Below are 24,000 nucleotides of genomic sequence, written 5' to 3' on the forward strand. Positions count from 1 at the left end.
ATTGTTAAATTGGTGGAGGAAACGGGTGAGCCACTGCTTGCTCTGCACGTTGTCCTCCAGTGCTGGGTCTTCAGGTAGTACAGCAGCCGCATGGCTTTGGCCTGCAGAAGTAACGGGCCCATTCCCAGGCTGTCCCCCAAGATGTGTCTTCCAAAGAAGCCAGTCAGGAAGATGAGATGCCCGCTGTGGTTGTAGATGGGGAAGGTGATGCTGCTGAGGTCAAGCGTTTTGTCCACCTGCCAGGCATGCAGGAGCGGGTTGGGGGGCACACAGAGCGTCTGGTGCCTCAGGGACACTTGCTGGTACTGGATGTGGCTTGCGTTTCCCCTTGGGACCTGCAGATCCTGCATCACGCTGCCCAATTTACCAACTTCGGCAAAGATATCTGGTTCCAGCTATAAGTCGCTGTGGGAGACCACCAAAATGGAGGCGAAATTGGCCTCGGGGCTCCTCCTGGGGAAGTGGTAGGAGTCGGTGGTGGTGAAATGGCCGCGCATGAAGCCCACTCAGCCTTGGCCGGGCTCCCCCGGGCGCACGGCTCCTCCAGACCTTCGTCCTCGGGCAGGTAAAGGAAGCCGGCTGGCCGGCGGCATCATGGGCGCCAGAGGAAGATCAGGGGTGCCCACCACCACCCCAGCCCCTGGAAGGTGCGGGACAGCGGCCCCTTCAGGCGGTCGGCGTAGCAGTCGCGGGCAGATGGCTACGGATTCGGGGTTTCACCCCAGCCGGGGTGCGTCCTTCCAACCCACGCCGGGGTGGCTGTGGCCCCTTCTCCAGCAACGGTCGCCGCTCCGAGGGCTGCCCTGACGCCCAGACCAGCCTCGATTCGGTCCTTGGTCCCACCCCGGGTCCTCCACCGACCCGGACCCAGATCTCGAGCTGCGCTGTTTGCCCCCGGCCGGGCTCCGGCTTCCCCTCCGACTCTGACCGACCCCGCTCGGACTCCCGGCCAGACTCCGGCTAGTCGCCCAGTCCCTCTTCAGCTCCCGCTTCGCCCCAGGCTCGGGTCCGGCTGCCCCACGACCTTAGAGGAACAGAAACTCATTTCCAGGAAGCACAGGCTGGACAGCAGGTGAAAAAGCCACTGCAGGGAGCAGATCTCCGCCCCACCCGACGGTTTCCTGGAGACATTCTAAGGGAGTCTGTTTGAGCTCTGGCCGCGCGCCCCGACCCGGAGGCGGCGTTGGGAGCATGTGGCTGGCCCGGATGCCCAAAGAATCTTAAATGTGTTTGAGGCGTGCCTGGGCTCTCAGGGGTTCAGGAAACACAAGGAACGCTTCTTCAGGGCCATCAGATGCGTGCTTATCCTACGGGACTAGCAGTTTACTGGGAGAATTTGGTGTTTCTCTCACACACAAATGCCATAGAAATTCCACGTGTCCTGAGTGACAGATATTACCTTTCTTGGGGTTCACCCAGTAGCAGTTTCGGGTAACGCTTTTGTGAACCTGATACACTTAACTTAGTTATTGTTTTTATTCTCTATCCACAAATGTAACGTGTACATACATTCTCCTTGTGAAAAGAAGTATAGAATGAAAAGTGGGGAAAAAAGTCTAAACCTCTTTATCCCATTCCTCTTAAAGGAAATGTTAAAAAGTGGGTCTACATCCTTACAAGCCCCTTCTATGCAATACATGCATATCAAAGATATAGCAAATATACCTTTTTCATAAATATTACTTTACTATTCATGTTATGCAGATTGTATTTTTCATCTACAGTTGCAGAGGATTTGAACATGTCAGTGCATATAAACTTATTTTTTAACTGCTCTATACTTTTCAATGTGTAGATGAAACATAATTTCACCAGAATCTTATTGATGGACTCATAGATTGTTTAGTCATTTGCTTTTATAAATAGTGCTCAGTGAATGAATGTCTTTTATTTAACCTATACACAGGAACCATATCTGTGAGATAATTTTTTAAAGTGGATTCACTAGGCCAAAGGATAGGTTCTTTTAAAGTTTTAGAGCTATTGAGAAATTAAAATCCAAAGAAGTTGTATTAATTTATACCCTCATAAGCAATATATGAATGTGCCATAGCGTATCCCACAGGGTCAGCAAAGTATTTGGTTTGTGCCAGTGGTATCTTACTTTGGTTTAATTTTGAATGTATTGCTTAGCATTCTTATCTTTCTTTTTGGGTGAACTATCTTATCTTTTGTGTGCCTATTCCATTCACAAGTTTTCCCTTTGGATTGCTGAGATTTTCTTCTTGGTTTATAGAAACCATTCATATTTTTAAAAAATGGCCACCTTTCTTGTGATCAGAGTTACAAGCTTCTCCCCATTCTGCTCATTGCCATGGCTTATTTTTGTAGTTCAATTAACTAATACTTTTATGAGTTCCAAGTTTTTTGTCATAATACTTTTTTTTGTGATTATAAAAAAAGTTACTAGAAAATTTAAACCAAAGTTGTGACCAATAGAAATGATCATGGCTGACTCTCTTTTCGGACTCAGCCCGCCTGCACCCAGGTGAAATAAACAGCCATGTTGCTCACACAAAGCCTGTTTGGTGGTCTCTTCACATGGACGCGCATGAAATTTGGTGCCGTGACTCGGATCGGGGGACCTCCCTTGGGAGATCAATCCCCCATCCTCCTGTTCTTTGCTCTGTGAAAAAGATCCACCTACGACCTCAGGTCCTCAGACCCACCAGCCCAAGGAACATCTCACCAATTTTAAATCGGGTAAGCGGCCTCTTCTTACTCTCTTCTCCAACCTCTCTCACTATTCCTCAACCACTTTCTCCTTTCCACTCTTCAACCTCTCCCTTCTCTTAATTTCAATTCCTTTCATTTTCTGGTAGAGACAAAGGAGACACGTTTTATCCATGGACCCATAACTCCGGCGCCGGTCACGGACTGGGAAGGCAGCCTTCCCTTGGTGTTTAATCATTGCAGGGATGCCTCTCTGATTATTCACCCACGTTTCAGAAGTGTCAGACCACGCAGGGCCTTTGTCCTTCACCCTTAGCGGCAAGTCCCACTTTTCTGGAGGAGGGGCAAGTACCCCAACCTCATATCTCTGCGCCCCGATCCCTTATTTCTGTGCCCCATCCCTTATTTCCGCGCCCCAACCTCTTATATCTTTGTGCCCCGATCCCTTATTTCCGTGCCACAACCTCTTATATCTCTGTGCCCCGGTCCCTTATTTCCGTGCCCTGACTTCGTATCTGCGCCCCGACCCCTTTCCCGCTTTTCTGGAGGGTAAGAACCCCCGAACCACTTCCCTCCGTGTCTCTACTCTCCCTTTTCTTTAAACTTGCCTCCTTCACTGTAGGCAACATTCCACCCTCCATTCCTCCTTCTTCTCCCTTAGCCTGTGTTCTCAAAAACTTAAAACCTCTTCAACTCACATCTGACCTAAAACCTAAATGCCTTATTTTCTTCTGCAATGCCGCCTGACCCCAGTACAAACTCGACAGTAGTTCCAAATAGCCAGAAAACCGCACTTTCAATTTTTCCATCCTGCAAGATCTAAATAATTCTTGTCGTGAAATAGGCAAACGGTTTGAGGTGCCTGACATCCAGGCATTCTTTTACACATCGGTCCCTTCCTAGTCTCTGTGCCCAGTGCAACTTGTCCCAAATTTTCCTCCTTTCCCTCCCGCCTGTCCCCTCAGTCCCAACCCCAAGTGTCGCTGAGTCTTTCTAATCTTCCTTTTCTACAGACCCATCTGACATCTCCCCTCCTCACCAGGCCTAGCTAGGTCCCAATTCTTCCTCAGCCTCCACTCCTCCACCCTATAATCCTTTTATCACCTCCCCTCCTCACACCCGGTCTGGCTTACAGTTTCATTCCACGACTAGCTCTCCCCCACCTGCCCAGCAATTTCCTCTTAAAAAGGTGGCTGGAAAACTCTCACTCCTTCCTCCCTCCCTCCCTTCCTTCCTCCTTGCTTTCTTCTTTCTTTTCTTCCCTCTGTGGCCCAGGCTGGAGTACACTCGGCTTGCTGCAGACTCCCTGCGTCCGGCTCCTGTGATTCTCCTGCCCTGGCCTGCGGGCTGCCTGGGATTGCCGGCGCGCGCCACCACCCCTCCCTGGTTTTTCTCCTTTGGCTGGAGGCGCGGTTTCACCAAGTCGGCCAAGCTGGTCTCCAGCTCCTGACCTCCAGTGCTCTGCTGGCCTCGGCCTCCCGAGGTGCTGGGACTGCAGACGGAGGCTCGCTCACTCGGTGCTCGGTGTTGCCCGGGCTGGAGTGCGGTGGCGTGGTCTTGGCTCGCTGCTGCCTCCGCCTCCCAGCCACCTGCCTTGGCCTCCCAGGGTGCTGGGATTGCAGCCTCTGCCCGGCTCCCGCCCCGTCTGGGAGGTGGGGAGCGCCTCTGCCCAGCCGCCACCCCGTCTAGGAAGTGAGGAACGTCTCTGCCTGCCACCCATCGTCTGGGAAGTGAGGAGCGCCTCTGCCCGGCCGCCCATCGTCTGGGAAGTGAGGAGCGCCTCTGCCCGGCCGCCCCGTCTAGGAAGTGAGGAGCGCCTCTGCCCGGCCGCCCATCGTCTGGGAAGTGAGGAGCGCCTCTGCCCGGCCGCCCCGTCTGGGAAGTGAGGGGCGCCTCTGCCCGGCCACCCATCGTCTGGGATGTGAGGAGTGCCTCTGCCCGGCCCCCACCCCATCTAGGAAGTGAGGAGCGTCTCTGCCCGGCTGCCCCGTCTGGGAAGTGAGGAGTACCTCTGCCTGGCCGCCCTGTCTGGGATGTGGGGAGCGCCTCTGCCTGGCCGCCCCGTCTGGGAGGTCTACCACAGAGGCCAGAAGCAATGTGGGGGCTGGACGTGGTGGCTCACGCCTGTAGTCCCAGTACTCTGGGAGGCCGAAGCGGGTTGATCACTTGAGGCTAGGAGTTCGAGACCAGCCTGGCCAACATGGCGAAACATATGAAAAATACAACTGACAAACCAACCAACCAAGCGACAACAAAACAGGTCCACCCTGGAGTCATACTCTAATTTTTTCTATTTTCCTCCCTTTCTGATCCTTTATCCCACTTTCTTTTTCTTCCTCTTCCTTCTTCTTCTTTGTCAAATAGAGGATTGAGTTATTATCATTGATCCATACAAAGTCCCTCTCTCATTTATTTTCTTTAATTCCCACCCCCCATTTCTATTCCCCGTCTTCCCATGTGCAACCTTCCTAATATGTTTGATATGCATATTTTTGTTTGTATGTACTTTTAGAAAATGTTTATTGTTTTGTGTGCAAAAAAAAAAAAAAATTTAAAAAAAAGGTGGCTGGAACTAAAGGCATAAAAAAAAAAAAAAGAAATGATCATTACTGGCTGGGTGTGGTGGCTCATGCCTGTAATCTCAGCATTTTGAGAGGTCAAGGCAGGAGGATTACTTGAGGCCAGGAGTTTGACACCAGGCTGGGCAACATAATGAGATCCCATCCTTAGAAAAAAAAAAAAAAAATTTAGTAGACTGGGCTCAGTGGCTCACACCTGTAATCTCAGCACTTTGGGAGGCCGAGGCAGGCAGATCACCTGAGGTCAGGAGTTTGAGACCAGCCTGGCCAACATGAGGAAACCCTGTCTCTACTAAAAATACAAAAATTAGCCGGGCGTGATGGTGCATGCCTGTAATCCCAGCTACTCGGGAGGCTGAGGCAAGAGAATTGCTTGAACCCTGGAGGCGGAGGTTGCAGTGAGCTGAGATTGCACCACTGCACTCCAGCCTGGGTGACAGAGCAAGACTCCACCTCAAAAAAAAAAAAAAAAAAAAAATTAAACATTAGCCAGGTGTGATGGTGCACACCTGTAGTCCTAACTACTCAGGAGGCTGAGGCGGGAGGATTACGTGAGCTCAGGAGGTGTAGGCTGCAGTGAGCTATGATTGTGCCACTGCACTCCAGCCTGGGTGACAGAGCAAGACCTTCTCTCTTAAAAAAAAAAAAAAGAAAGAAAGAAAGGAAATAAAAGAAAGAAAGCAGAAATTATCATTACTGTCTTGGCTGGATACAACTGTAGTCTTCAAGTGTATTTTGTAGCTTTGTATTCTCTATTTGAGTTTTTCATCTTGCGTAGCTGTAATATATTTAAAAGTAGTTCTAACTGGGCATCTTTCCATAGTGACATCCACCTTCTATGAAGCTCTGTGCTTTTATTCCATAAATTATAAAGAAGTTCTTGGCCATTACAATGGATGAAATGAAACTTTGAAATTTTTTTTCAATGAGGAAGCTCAAAGTTTGACAAGAAAACAACTGCAAAAATATAACAAAACATCTGTGGAAGCTGCACAGCATCCTGGCTCATAAAATCAGGATCAGAAGCCATCCGTCTCCTTCCCATTTCTGTCCCCCTTCTTGTCTGTAAAAACCAAATATTTAGGTCAGGCACAGTGGCTCATGGCTAGTCACCACTTTGGGAGGCCCAAATGCATGGATTGCTTGAGGCCAGGATTTCAAGATCAGCCTGGACAACAGGGGAAAACCCTGTCTTTGCAAACAATACAAAAATTAGCCAGGCATGATGGCATGTACCTGTAGTTCCAGCTACTTGGGAGGCTGAGGTGGGAGGATCACCTGAGCCTAGGAGGTTGAGGCTACAGTGAGCCGAGATCACACCGCTGCACCCCAGCCTGGGCGACAGAGCAATACCCTGTCTCAAAACAACAACAACAACAACAAAACAACCCCAAACATTTAGAAGAATTTAAGATAAGGGAAAGGAGAGCCACTCGCCCAGTTCTCCAGTGGCCTAGTGTCCCTAACTTGTAGACCAGCTTTACTTCCGGTCTTGGGGCTACTTTGCAGTCAGTTCTTTGATTGGAGAAGCGCCTTGCACTTTACCAGGCTTTCCTTATGAGCTGATAGTTACGGATTAGTCTATAAGACATTACGATCATGTCACTCCTCTGTTCACATCCCTGCGATGACTTCACATTTCACTCAGAGCTGAAGTCAAAGTCCTTACAATTATATGCATGTGTACTACAATGACTCACACAAAGATGGACAGCCATAGGCCCGGGTGAAAGCTCAGAGAGTCTGGTTTCAAACAGGAAGATGGGAGCAATGGATACTGTGACAATTGACAGTCTCTGCCAGACGTTAAATGCTATGAAGCCAGTATAATTAAAATTCTGGGCCGGGCACGGTGTCTCACACCTGTAATCCCAGCACTTCGGGAGGCCAAGGCAAGCGGATCACTTGAGGTCAGGAGTTCGAGACCAGCCTGGCCTACGTGACAAAACCCCATCTCCACTAAAAATACAAAAATTAGCCAGGCGTGGTGGTGCACACCTGTAGTCCCAGCTACTTGGGAGGCTGAGGCAGGAGAATCACTTGAACCCATGAGGTGGAGGTTGCATTGAGCCAAGATCACACTACTCCACTACAGCCTGGGTGACAGAGGGAGACTCTGTCTCAAAAATAAAATAAAATTCTGCTGTTATATTTCAAAATAATGAAAGAAAATTCAAGAAAAACCTCTGAGGTAGTGAGACATGAATAGACCAAGGATAATTGAAAAACATTTATCTTATGCTAACTTTTCTTATATGTCTGGGTGCATATTCATGGAAGGAGTGTAAATTGACACATTCGTGGTGAACAACTGAGAAAAATATATTAAAATTACAAATTGAAGACCGTTTTGAACATGAGAGTATTTTGTTAGGGTGAGAATGTTTCTTGATGTGTACTTCCAGGCTTAAGTAGCTCTGCTAGTTTAATGCCGCTGGCCTCTCTTCTCACTTGCTTCTCCCTAAGAAAGGAGGGGTGACTCCTCTAATTGTTAAATTTGTAAAGAATAAGCTGAGAAGGCCCCATTCAGCCCATCATCTTCCTAAAACCTGCATGGGAGACCTATGTTTGAAGAACATTGCCTGTGATTAAATGGAAAGAGATCCAGAATTGGGAAGCTCTCTTATCTGCAAATGTAAGCCACATGCTTCAACATCAGCTGTCGCCAGTAATGAAGTGACATTTTAATCACCTGTCTGCCTCTTTTGTCTTATTTCCTAATTGGCTTAGAATTTGGGTGAGGATGAGCAGTGTCATTTATTGCTATAAGATCCAAACACACATCTATGGGTTTATCCTACAGACATATATATGTGAAGTTACATGTGTACAAGGTTATTCATTGTAGCATTGTTTATAATACCAAAAGACTGAGAGCAATCTGAATGTCCATATAGAGGATTATTTAAGTAAGACATTGTTGCACAATGGACTACTATGCAGCCAAAAATATTAGTAAGCTCCAAGATATATTAAAAAAACAGAATCACAAAACAAAAGGTACAAAATTGTGAGTATAGTATGCTATAAATTGTGCAAGAAAAAGAAAAATATATAAATATCTGCTAATACCTTCATAGCATATTTCAGAAATAATATATAAGAAATCGGTCAGTTTATTTATTTTATTTTGCCTCCAGGGAAGAAAACCTGGTACATAGGTGCATTTTCTACTTGATGCTCCCTAAAGTCACAGAAATCATGGGTGAATGCAAATTCAGAGCAGAAATCATGTGTCTGAAAGTACTATTAAGTACCTGTATCTTTCAAATCTTGTTAGTAGATGGTTACAAATTAATTACTCAAATCTTTCTGTCAAATCAAAATGCATTTGTACTTATTTAGCTAAGGTGTAAAGTGAAGTGATCATTATAATTTTACTTTTTTTAAAACTTAATTATGTTTCATTAAATTAGCATATAATTGAGTACCTACATGAAACTTTCAGATAAACAGAATAAAAACAGAGGTACAGGGAGAGTTGCAGTACATGGCAAGTTTCATCATGAAAAGTTTTTTATTTGCCTTATTTTCATTTACTCAAAAAAATACTTATTGAGAGCCTCCTCTGTGCCCTACTTTAAACACTCTGGGAAAATGGGAGCAAGACGCTCTTTTCTTAGTATGGCCTACTCTAGTAGGGGACACAGGTGACAAGTAAATAAGCAAGCCAGGCGCGGTAGCTCACACCTGTGATCCCAGCGCTTTGGGAGGCCAAGGCAGGCAGATCACCTGAGGCCAGGAGTTGGAGACCAGCCTGGCCAACATGATGAAACCCCATGTCTAGTAAAAATACAAAAAAATTAGCCAAGCATGGTGGCACACACCTGTAGTCCCAGCTGCTTGGGAGGCTGAGGCATGAGATCGCCTAAACCCGGGAGGTGGAGTTTGCAGTGAGCCCATATTGTGCCACTGCACTCCAGCCTGGGTGACAGAGGAGACTGTCTTAAAAAAAAAAGTAAGCAGATGAGCTAATTTTTAAGTGATAGTACTAAAAGACGATAACACAGAGCTATGACAACACAGAGTGGCTAAAATGGGAGAGGAGGAAGGATTATTTTTTCCAAGTTAATTTTTGGGGAGAGATACAATTTATTAAACAAGCATGTACAATATGCCCCCTGTGCCTACTCCTGTTGTGGGCACTGGGCATAAAGCAACATAGAAAGTTAAATCATTGCTCTCAAAAAGCTTAAGACATTCCATTGATACAGACTAACAATAAACAAACAAGCGAATTGATATTTAATATGCAGAGTCAGATTTACTGTGATACCCCAGGGAGGGCTGGTAATTGCTGAGGGCCATAGAATGTTGTAGGTGGCAAGTGGAAGCCAGATTGCAACAACTACACATTTTTACATAAGCATTTCTAGTAAATTGCCTAAATAAATCTTGGAAGAGCTGAAGCTCCAAGATTCCAGCAATTTATTATTTTCACATTCTTAATATTCACTTTCAAACTTAATTTTTAATTGCAATTTTTATATTTTGTTTCTTTAAAAATTGCCCCTACATTATAAAAATTTCAGGCCCCACAAAATTTAGATGTTCCCATAATAAGATATCAGGTGGTAACAAGTTTTGTTTTTTTTTTGAGACAGAGTCTCACTCTGTCTGCAGGCTGGAGTGCACTGGTACGATCTCAGCTCACTGCAACCTCCACCTCCCAGGTTCAAGTGATTCTCCTAACTCAGTCTCTCAAATAGCTGGGACTACAGGCGCTCACCACCATGCCCAGCTAATTTTTGTATTTTTAATAGAGAGGGGGTTTCACCATGTTGGCCAGGATGGCCTCGATCTCTTGACCTCATAATCCGCCCACCTCAGCCTCCCAAAGTGTTGGGATTACAGGCGTGAGCCACCACGCCCGGCTGGTAACAAGTTTTATGAAGAAAAATCAGAATGAAGATGATGGAGTAAAATCGTTGTGGGGGAGGTACTATTAATACAAGGTGGTCAGCAACGACCTCTCTAATAGATGATGTTTGTGCTGAGCCCTGAAGGAAGCAAGCTATAAGCTTGGAAACAGTAGGTACAAAGGCCCTGAGGCATGTGTACTGTGAAGCCATCTATAGACTTAAGAGGATGTTCCCTAGGCTAAATTAATTCTTTTAGAATATTTTATATCTCCAAAATCAAGGATCAGTTATATTAATAAATACATACACTTATTAAGCTACCCATTTATAAGAAATATAAAAGGTACATTTTCATGAAAACAGGTTCACTTTCTTCAGATGAGGCTGGAATTTAGGATTGTACAGAGTCTACAGGCTGACTCCTGCATTCACCTTTGGTCTTCTACAGTGATACTCCTGAAATCCTAAAATGATTAAGTTCTGTTTCTATCAGTTGCCCCTCCTAGCACTCTGCCTCTAAGAACCAGAACAAACCTCTTTGCATTTTCTGCGAGTCATGCACTGTTTAGAGACTGAGGAGGCCTGAGCAGGAAGAATCTGCCGGTTGATAACTCTTAGCTCTGTTTTCAGAACAAACACACCCGTTTAATGAAAACAGTGTGTGCACTGAGTGTTATTTTAAGGGAAACAGCACAGAAAGGAGAGATGGGAGAAAACCAAAAGAGGTCAAAAGGCTATTAAACAACCTGGAATTAATAATATACTTTCTAAAAAAGTTTCAACCAGAGTATCCTGTTTCTTTGCTGTCCACTTTCTATTTAAAAAATGGTCATGACAGAGAAGCATGATGAATTTAAGTAGACTACAAGTGTACTGAGGCAGAAGGCAGAGCCTAAGTTTTATTTACTTTTGGATCTTTGGGGCGAAGCACATGGTAAGCACACCATACATGTTTGTGCAATGAGGAATTCATGTTAAACTGTGTGATAGCAACCATAATTATTCTACACCACCTGGTGATAACGTGGGTTTCATTTTATATATGGATTTCTCATTGTTTTTCCAAGGCCTGCCCACAAAAAAAAACACAAGAAGATGAGGTGAAAAATTCCTAGGCCCTGCCATGCAGCCACAGAAAATGGGAACCTGCCTGACTGTGGACATCAAATGAATTTCAAGGCCCAGAACCTGGATAGCATGGTTCACTGAGTCTAAGAATGATCACCTTATATGGTAATATAAGTTGTTTCTGAGCTGATATAACCGGGAATATAGAAGGCAGGGAGCCTGTCATTCTCTGCCTCTTTGACCTGGTAGATACCTTGCTGTGCAGAATTGGCAAGAATGCAAACTTTATGTGTATTCTGGGACATACAAGGGAGGCAATGGGAAGCCACATTTATCCTCCTGCATCTCTATCTTGTTTATATTCTTTGCTCTGCTTCTTAGTTCATCCAAAACTAAACCAAAGTAAAATCAACTTGAGTGAAATCCAGGTCTTTATTGTCTCCATTCCTCAAACCCAGGCCAGATTCCATGGTCTGATTTTCAGCTTACATTCTATTGTCCAGCTCTGTTTTTACAGTAAACACATACATTTAATAAAAGGTGACAATTTGTGCACAGTGAGTATTATTTTAAGAGAAGCTATGGGAATATACTCTTGGCCTCAAAGAGCTGGCTGTCTAGTGAGGGAGACAAAAAGTATAAAAACCACTACTATCTCTAAAGTCAAGACAAAGTTAGAGGGTCTAAGACCTATGGTACACTAGAGGATGTTCAATCCAATAGATGTAATAGTGTAGAAATAGGCCTTTTCAAATCATATATAAATATATATATATATATATTTTGTTTGTTTGTTTGTTTGTTTGTTTTGTTTTTGAGATGCAGTCTTGCTCTGTCACCCAGGCTAGAATGCAGTGCACGATCTCAGCTCACTGTAACCTTCACCTCCTGGGTTCAAGCAATTCTCCTGTCTCAGCCTCCTGAGTAGCTGGGACTACAGGCGCATGCCACCATGCCCAACTAATTTTTGTGGTTTTAGCAGAGACAGAGTTTCACCATGTTGGTCAGGCTGGTCTCGAACTCCTGACCTCAGGTGATCCACCCACCTCAGCCTCCCAAAGTGCTGGGATTACAGGCACTTACATTTTTAAATAGGATTTTAAAATACAACAAAAGATTCCCCAGTTTAACTCCAGACCTTCTCTGGGCCTACAGCAGAGCAGCTAAACACTGGAACAGTGCCTTAAATTTCTGGTATGGAATCCTTTTTTTTTTTTTTTTGAGACGGAGTCTCACTCTGTCGCCAGGCTGTAGTGCAGTGGCGCGATCTCGGCTCACTGCAACCTCTGCCTCCCTGGTTCAAGCGATTCTCCTGCCTCAGCCTCCCAAGTAGCTGGGATTACAGGCACACACCACCAGGCCCAGTTAATTTTTGTATTTTTAGTAGAGACGGGGTTTCACTATGTTGGCCAGGATGGTCTCGATCTCCTGACCTCATGATTTGCCAGCCTCAGCCTCCCAAAGTGCTGAGATTACAGGCATGAGCCATGGTGCCAGGCCTCACATCGTCACTTTCAAACTATTCCTCCTTCTTCAAAAGCCCCACCTATTTGTGTCTACATTCTAATGATCACCCAGTCACACCCCTCACTCACTGAAGACTTGACTCCTAGCTCACTGTCTTCCTCTTCATCCTGACTGGTGTCCTCATTTTTATCCAGATAGCCTCCCATCTGACACCTGGGGTCTTCAACTCACCAACCTCACTGCTTTTTTTTTTTTTTTAACTGTTATGTCTATTCTGTGTTCATTCTCTCCCTTATCCACCTTTGATGTCCTGGTCATCATTATGAAAAGCAATTGTACTTCTTTTATACTCACTTGCCCAGCTGAGTATAACTTCTCTGGGCCTGCACCAGAGCAGCTGAACACTGGCACAGTGCCTTAAATTTATGACCACAAAGCTGAAACAAACACTATATCTGCTCTATAATCCTAAAAGGTTTCCCTCGTAAGATCAATATTTTACTCTCTGAGTCAACTATTTTATGTCTTCTTTTTTTCCTAAAAATTTCAACCTCCCTCTTTTTTCCCTTTCCTTTTTTTTTCTAAGATAGATGCTGTAGAGCATAAACCCTTCGTCATTGGCCCCACTTTCACATACTTTACTGAAAAAACGTAAGCAACTAAACAGGAACTCTATTCTTCTAACCACCAAATCTTTCTACACTTGTGTCAATATTTCCTGTTCTCCCACTTGTTATAATTCAAATGCCATCGCTCTATCAAAGCAGCCATGCTCTGGATTCTATCTTCTCTTGTTTTCTCAAAGACATCACTCTTGCAATTGTCCCCGCTCTCATAGATCACCAGTTTCTCCCTTTATTATGTGGAATTTGCAATTCTTAAACTACTATCTTTTTTTTTTTTTTTTTTTTTTTTGGATATGCAGTCTTGCTCTGTCACCCAGGTTGGAATGCAGTGGTGCAATCTTGGCTCACTGAAGCCTCCGCCTCCAGGATTCAAGAGATTCTCCTGCCTCAGCCTCCTGAGAAGTTGGGACTACAGTCACACGCCACCACATCTGGCTAATTTTTTGTATTTTTGTATTTTTGGTAGAGTAGAGGGTTTCCCCATGTTTGTTAGGTGGGTCTCAAACTCCTGACCTCAGGTGAGCCACCCGCCTCGGCCTTCCAAAGTGCTGGGATTACAGGTGCATGTCACCGTGCCCGGCCTTAAACTATCATCCTTTAAAAAATCCTGTTGGTAAAAAGATCCTCAGTTCCAGCTGGGCGTGGTGGCTCACACCTGCAATCCCAGTACTTTGGGAGGCCAAGGCAGGCAGATCACTTGAGGTCAGGAGTTCAAGACCAGCCTAGCTTGAAATAAAATACAAAAATTAGCCGGGTGTGGTGGCAGGCACCTGTAATGCCAGCTACTCGGGAGGCTGAGGCAGTAGAATTGCTTGAACCTGCGAGGCAGAGGCTGCAGTGAGCTGAGATCGTGCCACTGCACTCCAGCCTGGGCGACAGAGTGAGACTCCATAGCAAAAAAAAAAAAAAAGATCCTCAATTCCCTCTGGGAGGCCATCAACAAGGAGGGAGGAGGGAGGATAATTGAGCTCAGGAGTTCAACACCAGCCTGGCCAACATAGCAAGATCCCATCTCTATTTTTAAAAGTAAATAAACCTCAGTTGTCCTTAGATACCCTTCCAGTAACATCTCGTTTCTTTGCTCCCCTTTATAGAAAAACTTCTTGAAAGAACTGTTAACCCCACACTGTTCCACCTACTCCAGGGCTTCCACCCTCATCACATCACTGAAACTACTGTTATCAAGTCTTCTGTGACTTACATGTTGCCAAATTCAGTAGATACTTCTTTTTCCTCATTTTGCCTGAGCCTTGTGCAAACTGATCTGATCCACTTTGACCCTTCTCAATTATTAGCTTCTTTTTGTAGGTATCAGTAGCCTCCAGTACATACAGGTAAATGAGGGCTATGGGTCTCTTTTGATTCTGAGCTGGGTACTTTATGAAGCACATTTTAGCAAACTACTAGTTAGCCCCCCTTATAAACATAAAATCTTGAATTTTTCATTCTTCCAATTTACGTCTTCCCCCAGAAACATTGACTCCAGTGATTCATTCTGAGGTTCTGGCTACTGTTACCCCAAATTCCCAAATTAGTGCCCTATTTCCAGTGTCACCATACTTCACCATATACTTCTCCACTGCAAGTGGAGATGTAGTACTAAAACCTTTGATTTTTCTACCTTGTTGACTCTTCTAAAAATGTTTGCTTTTCAAGAAGAGTTATCACTTAGGATCTGTCATCTATAAATGATTATTGATTTTGATGATTTCTCAAGAATGAATTAATTGTTACAATAGTGTATGATTGTCTGCTGCCCTACTCCACTGGCTGAGAGACCCATCAGTATCTAAGAGAACCTATCAGTTCAGTAGGGTCAGGGGTCTTTTACCTTCTTAGATGGTGCTGTTTAGTGCCATGCTTAGTACTGTTGGACTTGCAGCCAAACTAATTGGTTACTCTTGAAGAATATTAAGAAACCAACTAATTATTCTAAAAATTGGTGATGGGAGAAAATCAAGCACTTACCTTCTTTTTCCTGTATGTACATCAAGGAAACCAAATTGTGAATATGGTACTTTTTTTTTTTTTAATGAGAGAGGGTCTTGCTTTCTCACCGAGGCTGGAGTGCAATGTGCAATGGCCTGTTCACACACACACTGCTTGGGCTCAATTGATCCTCCCACTTCAGCCTCCCAGGTAGCTGGAACTACAGATGCTTGCCACCATGCTCAGCATTTTTTTTTTTTTTTTTTTGGTATTTTTTTGTAGAGATGGGGGTTTCACCATGTTGCCCAGGCTGGTCTCGAACTCCTGCAGTCAAGTGATCCACCCGTCTTGGCCTCCCAAAGTGCTGGGATTATAGGTGTGAGCCACCGCACCCAGCCAATTTTTTTTTTTTTTTTTTTTTTTTTTGAGACAGAGTCTTGCTCTGTCGCTCAGGCTGGAGTGCAGTGGTGCGATCTTGGCTCACTGCAACCTCTGCCTCCCGGGTCAAGCGATTCTCCTACCTCAGCCTCCTGAGTAGCTGAGATTACAGGTGCACACCACCATGCCTGGCTGATTTTTGTCTTTTTAGTAGAGACAGGGTTTCACCATGTTGGTCAGGCTGGTCTAGAACTCCTGACCTCATGATCTGCCCACCTTCGCCTCCAAAAGTGCTGGGATTACAGGCGTAGGCCACCGCGCCCCGCCCGAATTTTTTTTTTTTTTTAACAGAAGAACTCCAGCTAGTGAATGCAGAAGAAATGACAGACTATTACTATTTTGACACTTGAATGAAATAATGGATCTAGGCAATGATTATTGATAGCTGCTGAAATCATTAGGTGAGAGGCTGATGAGGAACTTTATAATGATGGATCAGGCTGACAACACTTGAACCCACCGATTAATTTTAATATTCCAAAAAGAGAGGCAAACAGACATTATGTACTTACTGGTGTGATGCAATAAGAACACAGCATCGCCTATGAAGTACTCTTCCAAAAATATCTAGCCTAAATCTTATCAAGCCTCTAGACCTAATTTTCAGTTTATGTGAAATACAGAAGATGGAGAAATGTGTTAAATAACACCTCAGGATACAATTAATCAAATTTAGAATGTAACAAATTCATAGGGAAAATGACTTGATTTCATCAACAAATAAATGGCAAGAAAAGCAGAAGAAACTATAGGCTGAAAGAAATTTAAGAGCCATTGCATATCACAATGCAACATGTGAATAGCATTTGGATCCTGATTTGCATAATACAACTTAAAAAATATTTATAAGACAATAAAAAATTTAAATACTGACTGGATATTTGATGACATTGAGTAATTTTGTTAATTTGTTGGGTATGATAATGGTAAATATGGTTATATATTTTTAAAAAGAGTCCTTATTCTTAAAGATGCATAGATAAGACTTTGTAGATTAAATCAATATGTCTATCATTTGCTCTAAAATAATCTTGTGAGGGCTTTGGGAAAGTGGGTTGGCATGTAGATAAAATAAGACTGAACATATGCTGATGCATGTGGAAGGTGGATGATGGCTATTCAGAGGGTTATTATACTATTTATATTATACTTTTTACTTTTGAAGTATGCTTGAAAATTTCTATAATGAAAAGAAAACAAGGAAGCAAAAAGAAAAAAAAAAAAATCCAAACTCGAAACCAAAAGGCTTGCAACCCTCTGAGCTCTCCCCTTAAGAATTCTTTCCAGGCTGGGCGCAGTGGCTCACGCCTGTAATCCCGGCACTTTGGGAGGCTGAGGCGGGTGGATCACCTGAGGCCGGGAGTTCGAGACCAGCCTGACCAACATGGAGAAAACTCGTCTCTACTAAAAATACAAAAAAATTCGCCGGGCGTGGTGGCACGTGTCTGTAATCCCAGCTACTGGGGAGGCTGAGGCAGGAGAATCGCTTGAACCCGGGAGACGGAGGTTGTGGTGAGCCAAGATTGCGCCATTGCACTCTAGCCTAGGCAACAAGAGCGAAACTCTGTTTCCAAAAAAAAAGAAAAAAGAATTCTTTCCAAAGTCTATGAATGGTTTATTTTGGGACCCCTGATTCTCTCAAAATTCCCCATGGCTTTTTCAAGTTAATGTATTGCTTCATTTCTGTTTTTGAGGATAGAATTATTTCCTCTGGGATTTTCCTACTAATTGCAGTCAGTAATGTTTCCCAATGTATGGATTAAGGCTGTCCTCCCAGTAGGAGGTGCTACCTCAAAGTATGGTGGCAGCTTAGCCTTTAGAGTAAGTGCCAAAGGCCTTCCAGTGCTGCTCCAGTCTCCATACTGCTTTCCTGGGACCTCTGCGTCACAGTGAAATTTTTAGAATAGATTTGCTTCTGGAATAATTTTCCACCAATTTGCTGCCAAAATTGTGTGGGCCAGATTTCCTCCAGACTACGATTTACCCATCTCAGCTGGTTCTGCTTTTTCCCCCTTCTTTCCTTAATGAGGTTTGTAGACTCTTTTAAATATTCCTGGTTTGACATGGTGGCACACACCTGTAATCCCAGCACTTTGGGAGGCTGAGGCAGGAGCATTGGTTGAGGCCAGGTGTTCGAGACTAGCTTGGGCAACATGGCAAGACCTTGTCTCTACAAAAAAATACAAAAATTAGCCAGGTGAGGTGGTCCGAACCTGTGGTCCCAGCTACTCAGGAAGCTGAGGTGGGAGGGTCACTTGAGCTCAGGAAGTTAAGGCTACAGCAAGCTATGATTGTGGCACTGCACTCCAGCCTAGATGACAGAATGAGACCCTGTCATATGTGTGTTTATGTTTGTGTGTGTTGGACTTGCATATATATATCAAACATGTATGCCAGTGTTCTACCCTAGGGAGAGTGCTTCATGTTCTTATTTCATTGCCATTGCTGTTACTATTGAAGTTTGCCCAGTCCGTTTCTTTAGTGTGTATTCTGAATGAGGTCACATCAGAATTTGTGGATCATGGTATTAAATGCAATTTGGGGAAAGGGGGACTCTTTAGGAAAAATAATACCAAATTATGAATACAAAATTAGGCAGGAGGCCAGGCGTGGTGGCTCACGCCTGTAATCCCAGCACTTTGGGAGGCCGAGGTGGGCAGATCACCTGAGGTCAGGAATTCAAGACCAGCCTGTCCAACATGGTGAAACTCCGTCTCTACTAAAAATACAAAAATTAGCTGGGCATGGTGGCATGCTTGTAGTCCCAGTACTCAGGAGGCTGAGGCAAGAGAATTGCCTGAACCCGGGAGACAGAGGTTGCAGTGAGATCGCGCCATTGCACTCCAGCCTGGGTAACAGAACGAGACTCTGTTTCAAAAACAAAAAATTAGGAAAATGAATATATATTTAGAATAAATAGGTAAATCACAACAAAGGCAAATAGCACAAGCATCACAAAATCCAGGACAAAAAACTACTTGAACGTAATTAACTGCCAGAAACATTCCCATGTTTTTTCCCTACATTTTTGAGCCACATAGACTTTGGTTACTCTTCAATTTTGTAATATTTTTTACAGAGAGAGTATTTTCAATGGAGAGGGTATAAGGATAATTTACTTTTTTCTAGAATAATTAGAATTCCTCTATAAAGTTTTTAAAAAATTATTGGTTGTTTAGAAAAGTGTCAGCTTAATAAGTTGTTATCAGTGATGTCTTACAAATATGTAAGAGTTCCCTGGTGGTCTAGTGGCTAGAAAAAATTTAAAAAAGAAAAAATATATTTAAGAGTATTACAAATTTGAGGACACTTTTGTAAGTCTTTTTCACGTGTGAGTGGTAAGATTTCAGGATGTGTAAGTGTACTTCAGGGCACTCATTAAACAGTTTGTCATCAATGTCATTAAAATGGTGTATTATGGGCTGGGCGTGGTGGCTCATGCCTGTAATCCCAGCACTTTGGGAGGCCGAGGCGGGCGGATCACAAGGTCAGGAGATTGAGACCATCCTGGCTAACATGGTGAAACCCCGTCTCTACTAAAAATACAAAAAATTACCTGGGCGTGGTTGCGGCCACCTGTAGTCCCAGCTACTCGGGACCCTGAGGCAGAAGAATGGCGTGAACCCGGGAGGCGGAGCTTGCAGTGAGCCGACCATCGCGCCACTGCACTCCAGCCTGGGTGACAGAGCGAGACTCGGTCTCAAAAAAAAAAAAAAAAAAAGGTGTATTATGATTTTAGGTTGTATTTGTTGATGTCATTGTTTTCTTTTCTTTCTTTTTTTTTTTTGAAATGGAGCCTTGCTCCATCACCCAGGCTGGAGTGCAATGGTGCAACCTCAGCTCACTGCAACCTCCACCTCCGAGGTTCAAGTGATTCTTCTGCCTCAGCCTCCCGAATAGCTCGGACTACAAGTGAGCACCACCACTCCCAGCTAATTTTTGTATTTTTTTTAGTAGAGACGGGGTTTTGCCATATTGGCCAGTCTGGTCTTGAACTCCTGACCTCATGATCTGCCTGCCTCGGCCTCCCAAAGTGCTGGGATTACAGGTGTGAGCTACCACACCTGGCCGATCTCATTATTTTCAAATCATAAAAAATTTTAATTTTTTCCAACATATTCTTGTGATTTGCTCCACTGTGTTATTTGGGTTATACAAATCCAAGAAGCTTATTCATTTCTTTTTTGAAATTTATTTATTCTTAATGAATCACTGATATTGGTATGATTTGAAAACTTCTTTCTTATAATTTGCTTCTTGAATACAGAATAATCTCCACTGATTTTGTCACTCATGTTTATGACTTTAGCTTCATATTCTATTAATTTTATCTCAGTTTTTTCAGTTCTTTAATAAACTAGGAACCATACTTTCTTCACGTCTTATTAAAATGTTTAAAAATGTCTGCTTAAATTACATTTATAGTGGTTTTTTCTCAATTCAATTTCTTTTTAGACAGAAACTCAAAATACTTGTGTCACTTCAGCACCATTGAACACTGGGGAAGTGGAATGGAGGGAGATTTGAAATGGAAAGAACAACAGTTTGATGATTTTGGTTAAAATACCTTTTACAAATTTAATAAAACCATATGACCTTGTGAACACATTATTAGGATCCCTCCCAGGTCCTTGGAAAGGGCCAATATAATGGAGGGGTCCTGAAGCTTAAACTTTATTGGCTTCACTGCAAACCCTTCTCTGATCTTGAGTATGTAACACAGATCCACTCTTCCTCCTTTTGGACTAAGTGTTTTTCTGTGTTTTGTGTGCTAGATCTTCTTTTTCTCCTCCAGATGCATTCTCCACCAGCTCCTTCTCTACCAGGAGGCTGATCTACGCAGAGGAGAGCACTAACAACAGAGTAGGGGAAGGGAGCATTCACTCCAGCCTTCATTCCCCTGGCTCCATTCCTGCAGGGTTGGCATGGCTTGGATACATCCTCAGGGACCTCTCCGTACGGTCCTCTTTCTCACCAGTGACTAGCTCCTCCTTTTGCTCCGCCACCCTCCCCTTGGGATGGTAATGGAGCCCTCAATATTACTAACTTTGGGGTACCACACTATCCCTCAGAGTTTACTTATGCCATTCCCACACCTTTGTAAAAAATACTTTATTACATTTTCCTGCTGCCAGATGATCATGGTAGCACATACCTGTAATCCCAGCTAGTCAGGAGGCTGAGGAGGGAGGATCCATAGAGCCCAAGAGTTTGAGACACCATCTCAAAAAAAAAAAAAAAATCTTGCTGAGACTCTAACACAGTTTGTAACATCAACCTTGTGTAGGCAGTAACTTCACTGTACATTTAACTTCCTCTAAAATCATTTTTAATTACTGTCTTTATTTTCAAGGGATCAGCATAGTCTTACCCCTAAGGCGATATGATCAAAGGAGAATTATCTTCTATCTGCTTAATACCTGGATTTTTTATGTGGCTATTTTCATTACTTTAAAAAATCTCATTCTAGGCAGGGCACAGTAGCTCACACCTGTAATCCCAGCACTTTGGAAGGCCAAGGTGGGAGGATTGCTTGAGGCCAGGAGTTCATGACCAGCCTGAGCAACATAGTGAGACTCTGTCTCTACAAAAGAAGTTAAAAATTATCCGGGTGTGTGTGGTAGCGTGTGCCTTGTGGTCCCAGCTACTCTGGAGGCTAAAATGGGAGGATCACCTGAGCCCAGGAGTTCAAGGCTGCAGGAAGCCATGATCATACCACTGCACTCCAACCTGGGCAACAGAGCTAGACCTTGTTTCAAAAAAAAAAAAAGGTCTTTTTTAAAATTTGGATAACCATTCTAGAATTAGAATTAGACGTGGTAACAATCTTTTCAACAAATGTTGCTGGAGCAATTATTGTTCATCCATATAGAAAAACAAGGAACTTTGCCATCTGCCTTATATTATGCCCCAAAATTAATTTAACGTGAATCATAGAACTAAATGTGAAAATAAAACAATACAGATTCTAGAAGAAATTAGGGGAGAATATCTCTGTGCATTTGGAGTAGGCAATGATTTTTTAAACGCAACATAAAAAGCACTAATTATCCAAAGACACCAATAGGAGAGTGAAAAAGAAAGCCATAGACTGGGGGGAAGAAATCCACAATTCCTACATCTGATGTAACCTTTGTATCCAGATTCATAAAAAGAATCCTAATTGATAAAATTGGAAGAATTGATAAAATTGGTAATCCTAATTGATAAAATTGGAAGAATCCTAATTTATAAAAATCCTAATTGATAAAATTGGTAAAAATTAATCTAAAAAACACACACACTTTTTTTTTTAAGAGACACATCCGGCTAATTTTTAAATTATTTTTTGTAGATTCAAGGTCTGGGTCTCACTATGTTGCCCAGGCTGGTCTCAAACTCCTGGCCTCCCAAAGTGCCGGGATTACAGTCATGAGCCACTGCTTCTGGCCAACTCTCACAGTCTTTAAATGGGCAAGGCCCTGCACAAAGGAGGACGTCAAATGGCAAATGAGCATCTGAAAAGGTGCTTAACATTGTAAATCAAGGAAATGCAAATTAAAGGCGCAATGAGATACCACCACACCACCATGTGGCCAAAATTTAAGAGAATGACAGACCGGCTGCCCTGCCTCTGGCAGGGGTCCCTGGTGCGGGCGGAGCTTGATGAGAGGCGCATGCTGCTGGCAGGGCACCGCTGTGTGAGCTGGGACTGGCTCGCAGCCCACCTTGATGGCCCAGCAGTCGGGCAAGGCCATGAAGTGCTGCTCCCTGGAGCAGATTCAAAGCACGATCATAGCAAAAGCACCTGGGAGTACGATTTGACCAAATTCCTGGCAGAGCATCCTGGTGGGAAAGAAGTCTTAAGGGAATAAGCTGGAGAGATGCTACTGAAAACTTCGAGGATGTCGGGCACTCTACAGATGCCAGAGAATTGTCCAAATCGTAAATCATTGGGGTTTCATCTGGATGACAGATAAAGTTAACTAAGCCTTCAGAATTTTTCTTTTTTTGAGACAGAGTCTCACTCTGTTGCCCAGGCTGGAGTGCAATGGCATGATCTCAGCTCACTGCAACCTCCGCCTCCCAGGTTCAAGCGATTCTCCTGCCTCAGCCTCCCAAGTAGCTGGGATTACAGGTGCGCACCACCATGCCTGGCTAATTTTTGTATTTTTAGTAGAGACTGGGTTTCACCATTTTGGTCAGGCTGGTCTCGAACTCCTGACCTTGTGATCCGCCCACTTTGGCCTCCCAAAGTGCTAGGATTACAAGCATAAGCTACTGTGCCCAGCCTTTTTTTTTTTTTTTTTTTTTTTCAGGAGATGGTTTATCTCTATGTTGTCCAGGCTGGTTTCCAACTCCTGAGCTCAAGGGATCCCCCTGAGTGGTTGGGACTACTGGCATGCACCACTGAAAACCCTTATTACTACTGTTGACTTTAATTCCATTTAGTGGACCAGTTGAGTGATCCCAGCCATCTCAGCACTGGCCAAAGCCTTCCTGTGTTGCCTCTACATGTAGGCAGAAGACTAAATAGCTTTTCAGAAGCCAATGAAAGAAAAGACTGCTTTGGATTAGGGAGAAAAGAAGCCAGTGTTAATTAACTATTTCAACTGTCAGCAGCCTTCATCTGAAAGAATAATTTTTAATGTGTCTCTTTCTCTTTCCTCCTACACCAGAAACAAAACAAGAATAATTGTTCGATTCTTTCTAAAACTTTTCTTTTTTTTTTTTTTTTTTTGAGACGGAGTCTCGCCCTCGCCCAGGCTGGAGTGCAGTGGCACGATCTCGGCTCACTGCAAGCTACGCCTCCCAGGTTCACGCCATTCTCCTGCCTCAGCCTCCCAGAGTAGCTGGGACTACAGGCACCCACTACCATGCCCGGCTAAATTTTTTGTATTTTTAGTAGAGACTGGGTTTCACCGTGTTAGCCAGGATGGTCTCAATCTCCTGACCTCGTGATCCGCCCGCCTTGGCCTCCCAAAGTGCTAGGATTACAGGCGTGAGCCACCGTGCTCGGCCTTTTTAAAACTTTTCAAGTGTGCCTTTTTATTCACCAACTTTATTTTGAAGTCTCTTCACTACGTAGCTTACTTATTGTAAGCATGAGCTTTTAATATTAATATTATATGTGGCTTAGAGTGAATAATGGAGATTACAAAAGGTGGGAGGGTGAGAGCAGGGGTGAGCACTGAAAAATTACCTATTGGGTACAATGTTTACTATTTAGGTGATGGATGCACTAAAAGCCCAGACTTCGCCACTACGTAATATGTGCATGTTAAGACATCTGCACTGGTACTCCCTAAATATATAAAAATAAAAATTAAAATAAAAAAATAAAATAATATCTGGCTTTAAAACATGACAGTGCATTGT

At 43.8% G+C, this 24,000-nt stretch overlaps 1 protein-coding gene and 1 pseudogene across 6 annotated transcripts in view; both read left to right on the plus strand.

Moving 5' to 3' along the window:
* KLHL23 (kelch like family member 23) overlaps positions 1-24,000 on the plus strand; it is a 60,945-nt gene that overhangs the window by 33,342 nt on the left and 3,603 nt on the right. The window lies entirely within an intron of this gene.
* On the plus strand, positions 929-23,154 carry LOC129488020 (cytochrome b5-like; annotated as a pseudogene).

This window comes from Symphalangus syndactylus, chromosome 8 (assembly GCF_028878055.3).
Source record: "Symphalangus syndactylus isolate Jambi chromosome 8, NHGRI_mSymSyn1-v2.1_pri, whole genome shotgun sequence".
Classification (NCBI taxonomy): domain Eukaryota; kingdom Metazoa; phylum Chordata; class Mammalia; order Primates; family Hylobatidae; genus Symphalangus; species Symphalangus syndactylus.